At 53.6% G+C, this 17,793-nt stretch overlaps 1 protein-coding gene across 4 annotated transcripts in view; it reads right to left on the bottom strand.

Moving 5' to 3' along the window:
* Positions 1–17,793, bottom strand: part of LOC144140443 (uncharacterized) — a 253,062-nt gene that overhangs the window by 154,557 nt on the left and 80,712 nt on the right. The gene's annotated exons all lie outside the window — the stretch shown is intronic.

Below are 17,793 nucleotides of genomic sequence, written 5' to 3'. Positions count from 1 at the left end.
GTGGCACACGACAAAACAACCAATATGTGTGCTCGTTTGGAAGTAAGCAATGACATAGTTACCTCTGCATGTGCATTTCCTCTAGAAACGCAATATTCAGTGGCCGTTGCGGGTTAATGCACTGGTTTAATTCCACGCAACATCTTTGCCCTGGTCACTGCTTGAGTGTGAAACGTGTTATAAACATTGCTTCCACACATTGCACTTTTCTTATTGTTGAGTGCAGTCGTCTGCCGTTTCGGGAACGTCGAAGGGTGCTTTTTGAAGGTGGCGTGGTGATTATTTAAAGGATAAAAGTTTAGTACGCGAAACGGGTAAGAAGCGCCGAGACCTGTGCATACGCGTGCAAATTCCACACCCTTGTAAAATTGCGCTGTGTCCTTATAGAAAGAAGAAACAAACAAAAACATTTACACTGCACACGACCCGTACGCTATCGCCCATACATTACCGGACACGTATTTTACACCCGCAAGCGCCTGTGTGATCGTGTCCTTCCCGTACCTTTTCTAAAATAAATACCATTTTTGGACAGTCGTGTTTATACTAAGGAGGAGTAATAAACATTTATTCAACTGTATCGAGTTGCTGATTTTGCGTATTATTTAAAATACGTACGTTTCTATGGATGCGCAAAAGTATTTAGGGGGATTTTTCGGTAAAATTAGGCAGTTGTGAGTTTGCGTCTGTCATGTGGCATTTCGTGTGTCATTTTCATATATATCATTTTCAAATACGACATGAATCACCTTGTCCAGAAACGTGTCTCACTCAGCATAGCCGAATGCCTAATACGGTCACGTCTTAAAGGGCCCCTGAGATGGGGGTTTTTGGGGGGTCGATGGTATCGGAGCGCAACGGCTATTTCTTGAACTAATCGTGACGTGTTTGTGCGCTCTTGATTTAATCAATTTTTTTCGAGCGTAAAAACATCAGAAAGCTACCAAAAGCATCTTTTGTGTGTGGGTGCTTTTACACGGTCACACATATTTGTTTTATACCGGGCTTGACGCTCCTCCGTTCTCGGCGGAAGGATACAGTGAGCGCAGGAGCAACGACGCTTGCAGCCAGCGTGACTCAGCGCTCCGTGTCTCAGTTTTCTTTGCATTTGCTTTCTTGGACGCTGTACCCGAAAGGATTCTTTGCACCATCTGTGTTTCGGGCGTAGCCTCGACGTTGTTTCAGAGGTGGTAACGAACGGCGCGCCAAGGGAGCGCCGCGCCGACGACGAAGGAGGAGCTCCGCACGCAGCGCTTGGACGACGCCGGGTACTGCTCGTGATCACGAGGCGCACGCTCAAGTGCGCTCACGCGGGCTGAATAAATCAGTTCAAGCCCAAACGCTGTCGCAGCTGATTCTCTGCGGCGGTCGCGACAAGGGCAAGAGCATGCTCATCGACAACTGCCAAAGAGTTTCATTTCATTGCTTCCCATCAAGATATGATCGCAGGAATTAAAGTGTGGTTTGCTGCACCGGCCTTCTGAATGAACCTGTTGCCTAGTGTCCTTAGCGCGCTTTACCGTTTACCGTGTTGAATGAAGCAAGAGTACCCGTTTGCCGCTGAAAACGAAAGGATTGCACTCTGCGGTTTCTGCATTCCGGCTTACCGGCTCGGGCTTTAACCGGCTCTGCCGAGTAGCGACATCTGGCGAATTTGTCGCAAAGCAAATGACACAAACGTTTGTTGCCCTGAGCTGGTCGCTTACGCTTGAAATGGCTTGAATCTTAGACGTCTTAGATTGAACTCTCACAATACAATATATTTTTTAAAAGAGCCGTATACTTCTACTGTAGAGCTTAAAAAATCGAAAACATGACGTTGACGCCGCCATCTAGTGGGAAGAATTAGGACCAAGTATTGCATTAACCAGAATTCACGCCACCGCTAAATATTTCGATATAAAATGAGTAAGATATATTGTAATGATTCCGCAGTTACCTATATTACCTTGCCCAAGACGATTTTGAAAGCATAAAAGAGCTATGCTAGTTCATAAAGGCATCTGAACCATTGGAAGCGTGGGAAGCTGGAGTAGGGGCGGAAATTTTGCTCGCTCATCCTAAAAAAAATTGTCATTTATCGTGCTCCTGATCATCATTTAGCAAGAATGTAGTAAACAACATCAACTAAAATTGCTTGCATGAAGCGCAGAGCACAGCGAATTTGCTGTGCCGTAAAGTTCCGGAAGAACACCCACCCTAAGTACAGTGATATCAAGTGAAAAATACGAGATGGGCGAAATTTCGGGTCAAGCGCGGAAAGGACGAATAAGTGACCGCATCTACACATAAAGAGATGATCCGGGTTTGTTTTGTTCACTCATCGGCGCTAAATCCATGGATTTTACGGGGTGGGCGCGCGTCTTTCAGTAAATTGAATATTTCACCCGTAAAAGGGGGTGGGCGATGTTTCGGGGGAGGGCGTTCACTCGGAACTTTCCGGTAATCTAATCAAAACGCGAGCGTACATTTCGCCGGCGCAGGGGGCTCGCTACTACAGTCGGTAGAAATTCTAGCCACTGTATCGCTATGTAGCGACGGTAAAAATAAGTTACCGTTCACGGAAACTCTCGCGCATGCAAGGTCGACTTCCGCAATCACCAGTATCTGCTGCTCAAAGTCCGTAAAGACTGAAAACGTAGCTTAAAAAAAAAAAAAAAAAAGACGTCGTCGTCTCATGTGCGACCCACTCGCTGAAGTAACCATGGTAACGACGACGCTCTAAACCAAACCGCCGCCGTCAAACACCGCGGACATTCCGGCGGCCAACCATGTTCGCCTCGGACGAGGTCGGACTATGTCGTCATCGCAAGCCGCCGAGCCAACAAATAGTTCTGTCTCGTCGGGGTAATAACTTTTGTTAGCGTGAGCGAATATGCTTACTATTTTTGGACTTGTTAATTTCTACAAGAACTATAGAGTAGATTTCTGACACAAACAAAAACACTTTGAAATCCATCTCAGGCCCCCTTTAACCTCTTAATGTGGACCTAAGTTTAAAGAAAGAGGAGAAAACGCGTAATATAAGACACGTTGTTGCCCACATGTGTGAGGGGTGTACGTGTGCCTATATGACTCACTGTTTTTTTTTTCCCCCACAATGCTTGCTTCAATACAATTTTGAAAAAGGCGAGCCACAATTCCTGGACAATCCCGGACCAAAGGGGGTTAATCAGTTTTGAAAATACGTACTGCTTTTTCACCGCTACAGAACACGACGCCTAGTGTAGTTTCGATTGTAAGTAATACTGATAACCATAGTTTTTTTGGCTTTTCGCGTTACATGCGTTCTCTTTTCGCTGCTCTTTCAACGGTGGCAGGACCCCCCTCCCCCTTTCCCGAAAAAAAAAAACTAAATGCACAGAATTTTATTTTTTAACCAATACTCAATAATTAAATGCCAAGACAAAGGCGATATTCAGTTTACAAAACAAAGTAGTTACCGGGAACCCCTTGCGCTGATTCGCAACGAAAAATATAAAGGAAATGTTTGCAACAGCGCAACTTCATTTATTGCCATCTTTAGGGTTCGTAAGCGACCTTATACGCAAGAATGCAAACACATCTCGCTGTTGCAGGCACCTGTTAGATTTTAAAAGGAACGCAAATGGTCAACACAGCAGCCGTAACAGAAAATGTGTGCTCACTGTGAGGTCTCAGAAGCTTGGTTTGCACACTGTAAACCTGCTTGTCACTTTGCGAAAACCTAGCTAAACATGAGATGTTGATTGTACTGCGTGCGTTGACAATTCAATTCGCAAGTTCACTTGCGACGAAGGCCGTAAATAATGATCCGAAACCGTTATTCATCAAACCTTCTTTCAGAGTGATTAAAATTTTATTTAAAAGACCCGTTAAAGCGGTTACAATTATATCCCTGCGCTGATCAAGATTCTGTAATTTTATGTTGCCTTTTGAACACACAAAAAATATCGTAAGCTTTTAGAAAGAATTTCGGGGCAGTTAAGTAGTGTTACCATTTCAGGACATCCCACAAATGCAAGAATGCGTCATGCTACCAGTGAAAGCGATTGAGATTGCCGTTGTAAACTGAATTTCAGAGATCGAGGTTTCTGATTTGTTTCTATTTATGCTTTTATTGAAGGCTCAAAGCCATAGTCTGGAAATATCGAGCTTGCTACGACCCACGGCGTACAAGTTCATTGTTACAATTACGGCCATTCTGAGATTCCCGATGAGTCGTCGCTTTTTTTGGCGTAGTAATGAAAACTGACTGCCGCTTCCATGCTTATACATTGAACCTTGAGGAACCGAACTACAGCATACCACTCTTGTTTGCACCTTTTGTGCGCACATACGGCGGGAAAAAGGCATGAAGCGCGCCCACAGTGTACATTCTTACGGGCCGCTCAGAGGAGCATCCACACTAGCAGCGCGACGCTGTCGCCACGTATACATGTCGAGCTCGCGGCGAAACGCCCCGCCCTACGCCAAACAAATTGCATTTTTGTTATTTTAAATGGTTTTGTTTTGTTTCCTAATATTAAATTTTTTGTTTGTACTAATTTTAGTTATTTAGCTTCGGCTACAGAATCAATACATCTGCTTGCTGTGGAACTTCGGGTGCCCGTGTTCCACGGTCATGTTAGCGCAAGTGCATCCACTAGCTGCGAATGCCGACTTGATGACCAGCACGGAGTTGAGATTCTCGAGGGCGCTGCGAGCAGCCGGAGCGAGCTGACGTGTGTTACATCGGCTCCGCAGTTAATGAGCCATAATTGAGGACTAATTTGTCCCACAGTGCCCATTTTTCACCAGTGTGTTAGGCTTCGCTCAGCGGACCTGGCAATACCAAAATTCGGTGAGTTCTTGCGAATTTCCGAATTTTACGGCCCTTTTCATGTTTGCGGCGTGGCCGCTCAGCTAAGCCTAACTTAGGCCTAGTACGAGTATACGGCCAGGCCGGGCCGTCGGCGACGGCGCTCGAGCCGATGTCGACCGGAGGGGAGCCCGCATCGACGGGATTCAGCGAGGAAGCTAGCATGGAGGCCTGCGGAGAGCGGGACGAGGAAATGCAAGTACAATTGGACCGCAGCGGAGGTCGGACGGCCGTGGTGGTGCCGGGCGAGGAGCTCTCGCCGGGCGACCACGCGGGGTGGACGACCCAGCGGAGGAAGCCACAGCAGCGACGAGCGGAGGCTCCGCGATCTCCACCGTCGACCGGTAAGCCCGCCGCAAAGGCGAACACGTCTCTACAATCGAAGGAGAAATTCGTGAAGAAGGTGAATGCAAGCATGTCGAGAGCGGCGAGAATGCCCAACAGCATCCCCCGCGAAGAGCACAAAATTATCATCAGACCAAGAGGGGGACTGCAGGTAGGGAAGGTCAGACCGACCGAGTTGGCGACCGCAATTATGGTGGCCACGGGCATCGCAAGAGAGACGGCCATGCAAGACACGGTGTGCCTCAACGTGGCTCAAAACATCATAATCGTGAGCACTCCCGCAGAGGAGAGAATCTCGAAATACGCGAGAATCGAGGCTCTAACGATCGGCAGCCGCGAGTACGAAGTGTATGCCTATCAGGCGGCGCCGGACGGCACGGTAAAAGGCGTGATTCGCAACATCTCCACAGAGGACACGCAGGAAGAAATAATAGAGAACATCGTGAACGATTACAATCCAACGGCGATAGACGCCCGAAGGATCGGAAAGTCGTCGGCAATCATCGTGCTCTTTCAGGGCGAGAAAGTGCCGACGACGGTGAAATACGGATCCGTGCTCGTTAGGTGCAGTCTGTATAGGCAACACCGCGAAGTTTGCAAGTGCTGCGGCGGAGTGGGGCACAGACAGGACGTGTGCCCGCAGCCCGAAAAGAACGCGTGTTTCGCGTGCGGAAAGCAAAATCCGAGCGAGAACCACGCAGAAACGTGCAAACCGCGCTGCAAATTGTGCGGGGGTGCTCACCCGACAGGGGCGGCAAGCTGCAGCAACCGCTTCAAGACGCCATACTTGGTGCGGCGGCGGCAGTGGAGCCGCCAGCAGACGAAAGATGCCTCGTCAGCAAGGAAAGAAATTTCTAGAAGCGAAGGGGAATTCCCGCCGCTCCTGCAGCAGCGAGGTCGCAGCGGCAGCAAGAAGCGGGAGCAACGACCCGGCAACAGGTCGGCAAGCCGAGGCGCCCGCGACAGGAGCCAATCGGCGGCCAGGAAAACGCGCGGGAAGAGCGGCGATAGGCCGTCCAGAGCCACGTCACAGTCGCGCGAGCACGTGATGTGGGCGGAGATCGTCGGCGCACCGAAAGGAAGGAGGCGTTCGAGGTCACCGCGGCAGCGGAGAGAGATGTTGCAACCTCGAGACGAAAGAGTCGACAGACTGCAAGAGCAGGTGGCCGCGCTGAAAGCGGAAAACGCGAGCCTCAGCCAAAAGCTCGAGCGGGCGATAAAGTTACTAGAAAGTTCTGGAAGTGAACAGGAGCCACGTGGCGGAGCGATGACAAGATCCGAGGAGCGTCGGCCGGAGCAGCCGGCGAGGCCGGCGCAAAAGGAAGAAGAGGCGGAGCCTCCGACGAAGATGAAGGCGCTGCAGAAGCGCGAAGGTCAGAGCGACGCGGTCGAAACGGAAACCGAGATGGACGAAGATCAGGACCCGCCTTGCGGGGAAGAAGGAATACAGGGGGCGCAGAAGCAGAGGCTCGTGAGCTGGGAGCTGCGCCTAAGGAGGTGCGCCGGACGCATCAGCAGGCTGGAAAAACGGATGGACGCTTTCGAGGCGAACGTGAATGCGAGACTCGATAAGATACAGGAGTACCTTCACAGGATGCTGGATGGAGACGAGGTCACACCGGGGCAGTACGTACAAGTGAACCAACCAACACCGAACCATGGCCAGTAAATCACGAACGAAAGCGAGCCTGAGAGTGTGGCACTGGAACGCGAACGGGTTCCAGTGTCGGCGGGCGGTGTTGCAGCAGTACATCAAGAGTTTGGAGAGACCCCCGGACGTGATCCTCGTCCAGGAAACCCACGCCGAGAACGCGCCGTCCCTCCCGGGCTACCGGGCGCACGCCAGCCCTCCCAGCGCCAGAGAAAGAGGCAAGGGAGAGGCGCAGGGCGTGTGCACGTTCGTCCGGAAGGGGATAACGTTCGTCAAGCACGACGACCTCCTCGGGCGCAGCGCCATCGAGTACTGCGCGACCGAAGTAGTGATCGGAAAAAAGAAAAAGGAGTCGGTGTACTTTCTCAACGTATACAGCAACCCGGGCCACAGGCAGCAGAAGTTCAAGACGGCCATGCATAAGATGCTGAAGCTCGCTGGAAGAGACACGGTGGCGATGTGCGGCGATTTTAACGCCGCACACAAGGAGCTCGGGTACAGCCGCACGACGGCGAAGGGGAAGGCCCTGCTCGAGGCGGCGGAGGAGGCCGGTTTCGTCCTGTATTCGGACGAAGCGGCACCCACACGCATCGGCACGTCGATAACCCACGACACCAGCCCGGACCTGTCCTTCGTCCGCAAGAGGAAGGAGGCCAGAGGCGGGGTGGCATGGAAGAACACGGGGCAGAACCTCGGGAGCGACCACTTCATAATCGAGCTGGACCTGCCGGCGTCGGCAGACGAGGTCGGCAGGGGCAAGCGCAAACACAAGCTCACGAACTGGGATCGCTTCCGAGAGGAGAGCGAGGAGCTCGGCGAGGAAATCGCAGACATCGAGAGCTGGTCGGACGCCCTGAAGCGCAAGATCAAGGGAGCGACCACGGAGCTGGAGACCGACGAACAAGTACAGAAAATGGACAGCCGCCTGGCGCACCTGATAGAGGCCAGACAGGCCCTGCAGAGGCGCTGGCGTAAGAACAGAAACAACAGGAATCTCAGGAAGAAGGCCGCCGAGATCGGCAGGGAGATAGAGCGATACAGTCGCCAGCTGTGCACCCAGCAGTGGCACGCCATCTGCAGAGAGGCGGACGGGCAGCTCCACCAGAGCCGCACATGGAAACTACTGAGGCACTTGCTGGACGATACCAACAGCAAGAGTTACCAGCAGCACCGACTCGCCCAGATCATGCACTGCGCGACGAAGAAGTTGGGGAAGGAAGAGACGTGTAAACGGCTCAACGATAAATATCTCCCTAGCACTCCCAGCGAGAGCCACGGCGACTACAGAGGCCCGAGCAACCCGGACCTGGACCGCGACATTGAGGAGTGGGAGGTCCGCGCGGCGCTGCAGAACCTCAACTGCAAGTCCGCGGCGGGCCCCGACGGAATCACCAACAAAGCCCTGCGAAACCTGGGCGACGGGCCGACAGAAGCGCTGACGGGGTATTTCAACCGATGCTGGCGCGAGGGAAGATTGCCGAGGCAGTGGAAGGCGGCCAAGACAATACTGATACCCAAGCCGGGTAAGCCGCCCGGTATCGAGAACATGCGGCCGATTTCCCTCACGTCGTGCGTCGGGAAAGTCCTGGAGCACGTGTTGAACAACAGATGGCAGCGGTATCTGGAGGAGAAGGGCCTCTACCCGGACTCGATGCTAGGGTTCCGAGAGAGGCTCAGCACGCAGGACGCAATGATAACACTGCAGCACGAGATACTAGAGCGTCCGACAACGTCGCAGGACAACAGAGCCGTGCTGGGCCTGGACCTGCAGAGTGCTTTCGATAAAGTCAGGCACTCGGCCATATTGGCGCAGGTTTCGGAACTGGGTCTGGGCAAGAGGTCCCACGACTACATCCGCGACTTTCTGTCGCACCGGACGGTGGAACTACAAGCGGGGGACCTGGAGCTGCCGGAGAGAGAGCTGGGCAGCGTGGGTACCCCCCAGGGAGCGGTGATCTCGCCGGTGCTGTTCAACCTGGTGATGATCGGGGTGGCCAAACGCCTCTCGGGGATCCCGCAGGTTCGACACACGATATATGCAGACGACATTACGCTGTGGGTCCCCGGGGGGAGCGACGGCCACATCGAGAGTTCGCTGCAGGAGGCGATAGCGGCGATCGAACAGCAGCTGGCGGGCACCGGACTAAAGTGTTCCCCGCAAAAGTCCGAGTTGCTGGTGATTCCACCGCCGGGCAGGTACCGCAAGAGAGCCGAGGAAGAGGCGAGTAAGATCAACTTGTTCACGTGCGATGGGACGGAGATCCCCAGAGTCAGCAAGCTGCGAGTGCTCGGGATGCTGCTGGAGGCGAACGGCGGCAACGGAGCCACGGTGGAGAGAGTAACCACAAAGATGGGGATGGCCACCAAACTGATCAAGCGGGTGGCCAACAGATACAGCGGCATGAAGGAGGAGAGCCTGTTGCGGTTGGTGCGGTCCTTCGCCACGAGCCACGTTGCCTACGTGGGCGCCTTTCACCCGTGGAAGCGCAACGAGAGGGACCGCATCAACGCGGCGATCCGCAAGACGTATAAGGCGGCGCTGGGCTCCTGAACAGCGCCAGCACGCAGAAGCTGCTGGAGCTGGGCGTCCACAACACGCTAGAGGAGATCGGGGAGTCCCAGCGAGCGTCTCAGCTGGAAAGACTGCAGACCACGCGGACCGGAAGAAATATCCTGAAAAGCTTGGGCCTGGGTCCGAGCAGAAGACTACAGGAGAAGAACGGCCTGCCGGAGGAGGTGCGGAGAAGAGTGCGGGTGCTGCCGCTGCCGCGGAACGTACACCCCGACAGCAACCGAGAACGGCGGGCGGCCAGGGCCAAGGCGCTGGTTGAGATCTACAACGACGACGCCGGGGCCACTTACGTGGACGCGGCGAGGTGCCCGGACCGCCCGAACACGTACGTGACCGTAGCGGTGTCGGCCAGGACCGGAGAGACGCGCAGCGCCTGCAGCGTGAGGGTCTCGACCGCCGCGCAGGCGGAAGAGGTCGCAATCGCGCTGGCGCTGGCGGATCCGGAATGTACCATGATCTTGAGTGACTCTAGGACAGCCATATCGGGATATGCGAAGAACGCGGTGTGCGCGCAGGCCGCGAAGATAGCTGGTGGTGCCCGTGCGGGGGGCACGTGCGAGCAGGTCACTTACGTCCGGTGGTTCCCGGCGCACTCGGGGACAGCGACGGGAGCGTACCCGAACCGCAACGAGACTGCGGACGCCGTCGCGCGTGAACTTTCCGGTCGCGCGGCGCCACCCCGCGTCTCACGCACGGAGGGTGAAGAGCCAACGGAGCAAGAACCTCTACTCAACGGTGGAGAAATCCTGCAGTGGTACAGGCTCGGCAGGAGGGAGCGGCCGCCGCCGCACCCGAGGCTCACCCGAGCCGAAGCCGTCCTGTATAGACAATTGCAGACCGACTCGGTACTGACTCCGGTGTTGGCGCGATACGTGTGCCCCGAGGTATACGTGGACGCAAAGTGTAGTGAGTGTGCGTGTGCGAATGCGACGGTGGCCCACTTGCTGTGGGGTTGTGCGGAACACAGTGCGCGGGGGCATGACGAGAGTCTGCCCCAGGAAGCCACGGACTCGATGAACTCTCACGAGTACGAAACGCAGCGAAGGACAATCCAGCGGCTCGAGGCGGCTCTCGGCCGGCAGAAGCGCAGGGAGGCGCAGGCGAGGGGAACGGGGGGTGACCCCCGGAGACCTTTGTGGCGCCGCCCGCGCGGAAGCCCGGGCCGAGGCATCGTCGGGACGACAGTATAGTCGGGGTGGGGGTGCCCTGCGTCGCACTTGAACCCACCTCCGCAGGATATTTATTTCTCAATAAAGTCATTTTCTCTCTCTCTCTTGAGATTCTCATTTCCAAGCCTATTGCGATTTTTTGTTTTCACGTCGGCCATGTGCGAAAATAATCTCAGTAGCGGCATTGGAGTGGGGCAAAGATAGTATCAGCTGAGCCAAGGTTACGATGTTGAGAAACTCCTGCTTGTCTCCGAACGTTCTCATTTGGTGGAGATCGGCCCAAAACAAAGCAGGTGGTTTGACTTCCAATGACAACTTCTCATCTTTGCTGAAGTAGGAAGGCAGCATTCTCCATTCTTCCTCGACTGTGCACATGTGCGTAGCGGTTCTGTAGCGTTGGCAAGGCAGGTAGCTTCCCTCCATCTTCTGTGCTGAGGGACATGTCTTCGGGGCCACGAACTGACAAAGAGTCATGGCAACCGGGGTCATGACAAAGAGCCCGGAAACTGGAAGCCTCTTTTTGACCTCAACGGCGGCTGTCTGATAAAAAGCCAGACAGCGAATACGAAGGTCGCAAACCGGCACACTTCTTCAGCACAGAATTGCACCCTTCGCCCAGGTATACCGGCCTCTTTAAAGGGGTCCTGAAATACCTTCCGCCGATGCGTGGATGTACATGTAACCAAATAAAGCAATGTATTAGCAATCTCCTCCCGCAAGAATTTTGTTGAAGCGTGAGTATTAGCTGAGAAATCGTAAATCAAAAACCGCGCATTATCGTCGCGCCGCGTTTCCTCCTCCTTTCAACTTACTCTCTGCTGTTGACGGCGTTCGCGAATCACGCCGTCCGGGTCGTGACCGCGAACGGGAGGCAGGCACTCACGGCGCGCGACAAACAAAGCTCCCACCTGAGATGCATGTATCCATCACCGCCGCGTTCCGCCGACCTCGCCCCGACCGGGTCTCCGACGAGACTCTCCCGACGCTCGCGCCGCCCGCGCGCCTATCCCCGCACACATCGGTGGTGCCATCTCTCGGGGGACGCCGACGAACCAGCGGAGCGCCGGACCGGTTTCAGCGCTCAAGCGTCTCTCCCGAAGCGTGCGCTGGCTCGGGATCGCAGGTCGCGGTTCTCCACGATTCCCACACTCCTCCCCCCTAAAACTGGACGCCACTTGAGCTCGAGTGACGTCACGTTGCACCACACTCGTCACGACGTCTCAAGTCAGCAAAACAGCCACCGAACGCCACTCCCATGCCAGTCCACACCAAGGTTCGCCACACGATGCCGTCGTCGCGATGCTCGCCTCACAAACCCGCAAATACATTGCAGTGGTTCCGAGTCTCTCGCGGTTGGGCAGCACAGCGGGTTGGCAGGCCCGGGGGTAGCCCGCAGCCGCAGCCGACGAACGCCAGGGTCGCGCCGTGATGCGACCCCAACTCCCAGCTCGAGGCAGTGACAAGAACGGCCGCGCCCATTGCGGCTGCCCGAAGGCTCGCGCCGCTCGCGTAGACGGCAGATCCTGCCGCCTCCTTGGTTCCGTGGCCGCTTCGGCCGCAGGTCCTCCCGAACGGTTGGCTGCCGCCCGGCAGGCCGGAGCAGCAATTGGCGGTAGCTCCGCGGGCCGCGCTCGGCCCCGCCGGTGGTTCAGCAGGCCATCCTCGCAGTCCGTGGCAGTAGTGACTGGCGTGGCTCCCGGTGGTATCCGTTTGCAGGTCTCGCTCTCACCGTCTGATTCAAACGATTCCCAAACTTGAAGTGGAGAGCAGCGGGACTCCGCAATCTCTTGTGACTGGCCGGAAACCTTATCGACGATCTCGCCAAATAGGGTAACAAAGATGCCCGAGGGGACTCCCCCTTGCACGTTCGCTTGCTCGCGGAATCACGAGTCCGGCAACTGTGCTCCAGCAGCCACCCCCGCCTGGAGGCAGCTCGCCTGACTATTACGGGTTGTCGGCATCGAAACGCCCGTCCGAGCTATTTCGGCCTGGTGCGTTGGTCGGCAAAGCTGCGTCAGCATCAGCGGCTTACGGGCGCAAATCACCGGTATAGGTCGCCTGAGAGTCCGTCTCTTACTAAGACTGGCGATCTCTCGCGACCAACGAGCCCGCTGCCGAGCCGCGCGAAGCTCTTACTGCCTAAACGCAATCTCGAGCGGAGACTTCACGGCATCGAGACGCACGCACTCCGGAAGCGCGGAGACAACGGTCCCATTGCTCCCGCTTCCCCCCGCAGCGAGAGGAGACTGATTCTTCAGCGATGCCCCTCGCTCTTTGTCAGGCGTCAAATCGGCAAACACTCCGCCTCGGACTCGAAGCGCAGTAGCGGAGGGCTCATCGTGCGGCTTGCGAACTCCCAAACACCGCACCCTCGATCGGTAGTGTCCGCCGCGCCTGCGGGAAACTTCAACCGGCAACGCCGGCCCGACTGCGCGGGGACGGCGCTACGAGGAAGGCGACCCGCCGCCATGTTGGAACAAGGCCTACGCACCTCCCGTCTCGCAAGCGGGCCGCGACTGCGGTGCTCGGAGGTATCCTACTGACTCACCGCCTGGTGCGTGTAGGAAGGTTTACACATTTGCCGTCACGGCTGTATCGGGCATCATAACTGTCTGCCTGCAACCGACTGGCGCGAGGCGTTTCGTCCGAAGTGTTCCGGACAAAGGGTAGCGGGCTACGACTGCAGCAACGCATTTCTCGGGGAGCTAGCAACCTCGAATTCGTCTGAATACGAGCCCCACGTTGGGCGCCATGTGGGATAGGTGTGAGGTTCCTCCGGGGCCTTGCCAGCACTCTGGAGTAGGCCCCCACGCTAGCTCCCGGCGTGTCAACCACGCGGGCTCCCATGCCTACGGCAGCCCAGCGAGGTTCGCCGATACGAGAACACAGTAGACAGTAGTGCCGAAGCACAGCCGTTTATTTGGGGAATCCCAAAGCATGCGAGGACAAGGCTCGACGGCATTCACGAATCACGCCGTCCGGGTCGTGACCGCGAACGGGAGGCAGGCACTCACGGCGCGCGACAAACAAAGCTCCCACCTGAGATGCATGTAACCATCACCGCCGCGTTCCGCCGATGAGTCTCCGACGAGACTCTCCCGACGCTCGCGCCGCCCGCGCGCCTATCCCCGCACACATCGGTGGTGCCATCTCTCGGGGGACGCCGACGAACCAGCGGAGCGCCGGACCGGTTTCAGCGCTCAAGCGTCTCTCCGGAAGCGCGCGCTGGCTCGGGATCGCAGGTCGCGGTTCTCCACGATTCCCACAGTACCTAAAAACGTTGCTTCTGCGGGTGGATAGTGCTTCCCATGGTCTGGATTATCTTTCTCAAGCGGCGTACGACTCAACCTCGCATGGGGTATGCGCAGTGTGCGTGGCTAAAAGCCATCTCGGCTTGTGCGCCAGGGGTGAGCCTCATTTCACACACGATCTCTATGACACCCCCTCGCGTTCCTGTCACGTGATCAAAAAGGTCGTGACGTCAAGACCAAAAGTCACGTGACAAAGATCGTTTCGTCACGTTCTTGCTTTGCCCAAAACAAATCGTGCCGTGCGCGTTTTCTCTACGTTGGCGTCGGCGTTTGTTTGACGCCCCATTTTGTTCATCTAAACGTCAGTGCTATCCGCGTGTTACGTTGTCAAGGCCGATTATTTAAACCAAGTGCAGCGTCGACCTGCAAACGCTAGACTTCGCATTGTGTGCTGTGCTGGGAGCTCACGGGTGTAGCCGGCGTGCTGAGCCCTCGTCGACGAAACGGTGACCATGACGACGCCGATCCATCTCGTGAAAAATCGAGGACGAAGTTTGCCACCACTAGTTCTGCAGTACCTATCCTACAAGTCACGTTGCCACCAGCAATGACATGCAACAACGTGCCAGAGATCACCACACGAACAAACGCCGTGCTGTGATGTGGCGAATACAGTGATGTTCGATTGTGTGCATCGGAGCGTAGAGCTCGACGTACTTACCACATTCGGATTTCGCGGTAAATGCGCAAATGAGATGTGGAGGAGTGGAGGGTGTGTTGTGTCCTATGTACCGATTACTTTGTGCTGTCGCTCTTCATGTCGGCGCACTCGGCGGTAAAGTGCGATGCTTGCATGGGCAGCGATTGTTGCAGGCAGCCGCTGCAAGCATCGCGCGGTTGTGCTGGTCAGTTGCGATCGCTTTGGCGTTCGGTTAGCGCCCGAGGTTGTTTTGCCCAACGGAGCTGCTACCCGCGTAACATGCTGCGCGTTGCGGGGACGAAAGATGGCAGCGGCGGCGGTGAAAGAAAGGGTACGGAGACCATGGTGACAGCAGGACGCTTGTTTTCATTATCCCTCGTCCATGCACTTATTCTATTCCAGCATGAAGGCTAGACTTCTGCCAATTTACTAGGACGTCGTAACGGAACGACAAAAAGTAGGTTCTGTATCTAATAACAGGTTCGAATTTCACATTTACAAAAAGCCAGCAATTATACTGGACTATAAAAGGCCACTTTGCAAGTGCCCTTTTAGGGATGCTGTAAATCAGGCATGTTCTCTGAACAACCTCCGCTTAAACCCTTTCGCACTTACCCCCGCCTTTTAATATATATCCTCCTGTGGGCATTGAAGTATCGACCAAATGTGCATTCTGCTCTTAGTTCTCTTGAATTTTATTTCAAGCTACATAAAAACCGCTTTTGGCCTGAATGTCCAACGAGACGAAGGGTCCAACAATACTAAGGCCCACTGTTTTATTCAAGACATGCATTTGTTGTGAAGATTAAGCCGATAGCGGTAGGTTCAAGCGTGTTGTGCCAAATGTTGCGCTACGTTAATAAAATGAGCGTTGCGACTGTGCAGGTAGTCATGTGCGGGCCTCACCTTTGCGTCAATATAAAGCGTTGCACATGAATGTGCCGTACAGGATGGCTTTCGTCAACCTCCTAAAAATAGTTCCACCGCAAAACAAACAAGAAAGTGTGATTGTGATTATGGAAATCTATAAGACTAATCTGTTTGTTTGCGGCACAGGGTACCATCATATGATTAATGGCGTGTGAAGACTGGACCGGAAATCACAAAATTTCGCCAATTACTCTTAGGCCAGAAAAACGAACTTCTGCTCAATTGATTCTTTTAGCAACGTATGGGCTATCTTCTCGATTTAGTTGGAGCACTCCTTAATGATTCAAAAAATACAGCGTGACTTGGACAACGACGGTAAAGAAGGACGACGGGTCAAGCGCTCATGGTTTACTAGAATTAACGTGCACACAAAATCATCTGACCCGCTATGAAAATAAATAATTGCATTCGAGCAGCATCTCTTGGCGCTCTCTCTTGTTCATTCCTTTGTTTGAAGTATAGTTGTCCATCCCTGGGGAGTATGGCAACTGAACAACCGGTGGCAGATTAACCGTTTTTCCGCTGACATTTAGTTCCTAAAGGGTGTAATGATTGGGGCAAAGTCAAGTAGTCCCCCAGAAGACCAACTTTTATTCCTTTTTTGCCTATGCATGCATGCAGTCTTTTTAGGCCGACTATGCGGAAATAACATTTTCAGGGGGTTGAAATCTTGAGTGCAATTGGCCATTGAGCCTACTCGTGCTCACCATCCCACAGGACGGATCAGGCTCGAACTTCAACGCACAATGACTCAGCTAACCAAATTCATCCACCGCACCAAGCACAAACGGGCAGGAGTGAAGAAACCAGACATCATCCGACTTAAGCTTTTCTCATAAGGCACATTATGTACGGCACACCTTACCTGTCTCTCAAGCCAGCCGAACGGCGAACATTTTGTACTTGTGACATGATGCCATAATATCGATCACTGCAGGTGAACAGGATATGCCTTTTCGTATGCTGTGAATGATCTCGTGGCACGTTGTCACAAGCACAGACACTTACGCACAGAATAGTAATAGAAGTAAAACGAGAACAAAGCAACAGACGTGAACAAAGAATTGTAAGCCTTATTTCGGAAAGTAGGGTAACCTGGCACAGAAGACGACAGCTTATCTGAAACCAGGTAACCGGTATCGACAACAATGAACCGCAGGAGTACAGTATTATGATTTGTACTAGCTGCTATGTAATTATTTGTGGCCATCCTAAGCTATCGACAAAAGAGGTTTTTTGATCCTCTGCTACCTCATTCGGCTCCTTCCCACCGTGAATTGTCATCGCTCATTTCATTTTGCATATCCCAGGTGGCACCACCGATCCAAGACCAGCTTGCCCGTCCATAATGGTCGCCATTTTGCCATAGTCAAAGATCGATATTATGTATTTGCAGAATAAACAGGTATCTACTGTTGTTGTTCCCAGTGCCAAACAAAATAGACCACAAAATGCGACCTCCGTGTGAAGTTTGAGCGCGAACAGAGCATCGATACGCTCAGGAAACTTTTATTTCCTGAGTTTTTCATTTCATACGCTCAGGAAGTGTTCCATTTATCGATGTAACACATGTCCTGGTGCTGAGTCTATGCTGCTGAGGGCATCGTCAAATTTCTACTTCTGCGGACAGATGAGGAAAGGGAATTGATGAAAAGAAGACGGTTTTTGAAAAGTGAATACTATGATAATTCCAAGGCTTGAAGTTAGTATTTGGGCTTGCTCTTGTGACAGCGTGAAGCACAATAACGTCGTTTTTATAAGTGGGCACGAAATTTAGACGAAATATCAGAAGGGAAGATATTGAAGTAGGATGTTTTAGGCGACTGTCGTAGCACCCTCCTTTTTTTGGATGGACGAACATGTGACTGTTTGCTTAGCGCTCGTGTGCCTGCCATGGCATGAAAGTCGGGAAAATTATTTTTTTCACTGATACTAGTGCACTCCAACAAAACGACGAGAAAAACCCTGATGGTTTGCCCGAATGATAAAACAGGTCCAAATGAAAAAACTGGAGTCATATTTCGGCACCCTCAGCAACGTACTCGCGACCAAGCTTGCTTTCGTCAATAGCGTTGCAGGCGCACTCAAATTTTATGACGTAAATCAGAGGTGCCAGGCATACATTTCACTTCAAATTATCGTGTAAAAGGTATTGCATGTGAAAATGCAGAAGGTCCCACAACTATATTGCGGTAGAGGGCATTCAAGGTAACTTCAGAGTGCTCCAGACATTCATTTAATAGTAAGAGCCTCAATGTCTAACGAGACGAAAGATCCTCTGAGACGGAAAGTCCAATCGAGCCTGAATGACCAGCGAGACGGAATATCCACTATT

The sequence above is a fragment of the Haemaphysalis longicornis genome, unplaced genomic scaffold (genome assembly GCF_048455015.1).
Source record: "Haemaphysalis longicornis isolate Haplotype H1 unplaced genomic scaffold, Haemaphysalis longicornis Haplotype H1 scaffold_1, whole genome shotgun sequence".
NCBI classification, from domain to species: domain Eukaryota; kingdom Metazoa; phylum Arthropoda; class Arachnida; order Ixodida; family Ixodidae; genus Haemaphysalis; species Haemaphysalis longicornis.
Note: the sequence above shows the minus strand (reverse complement) of the source record. Positions and strands in the feature narration are given on the sequence as shown.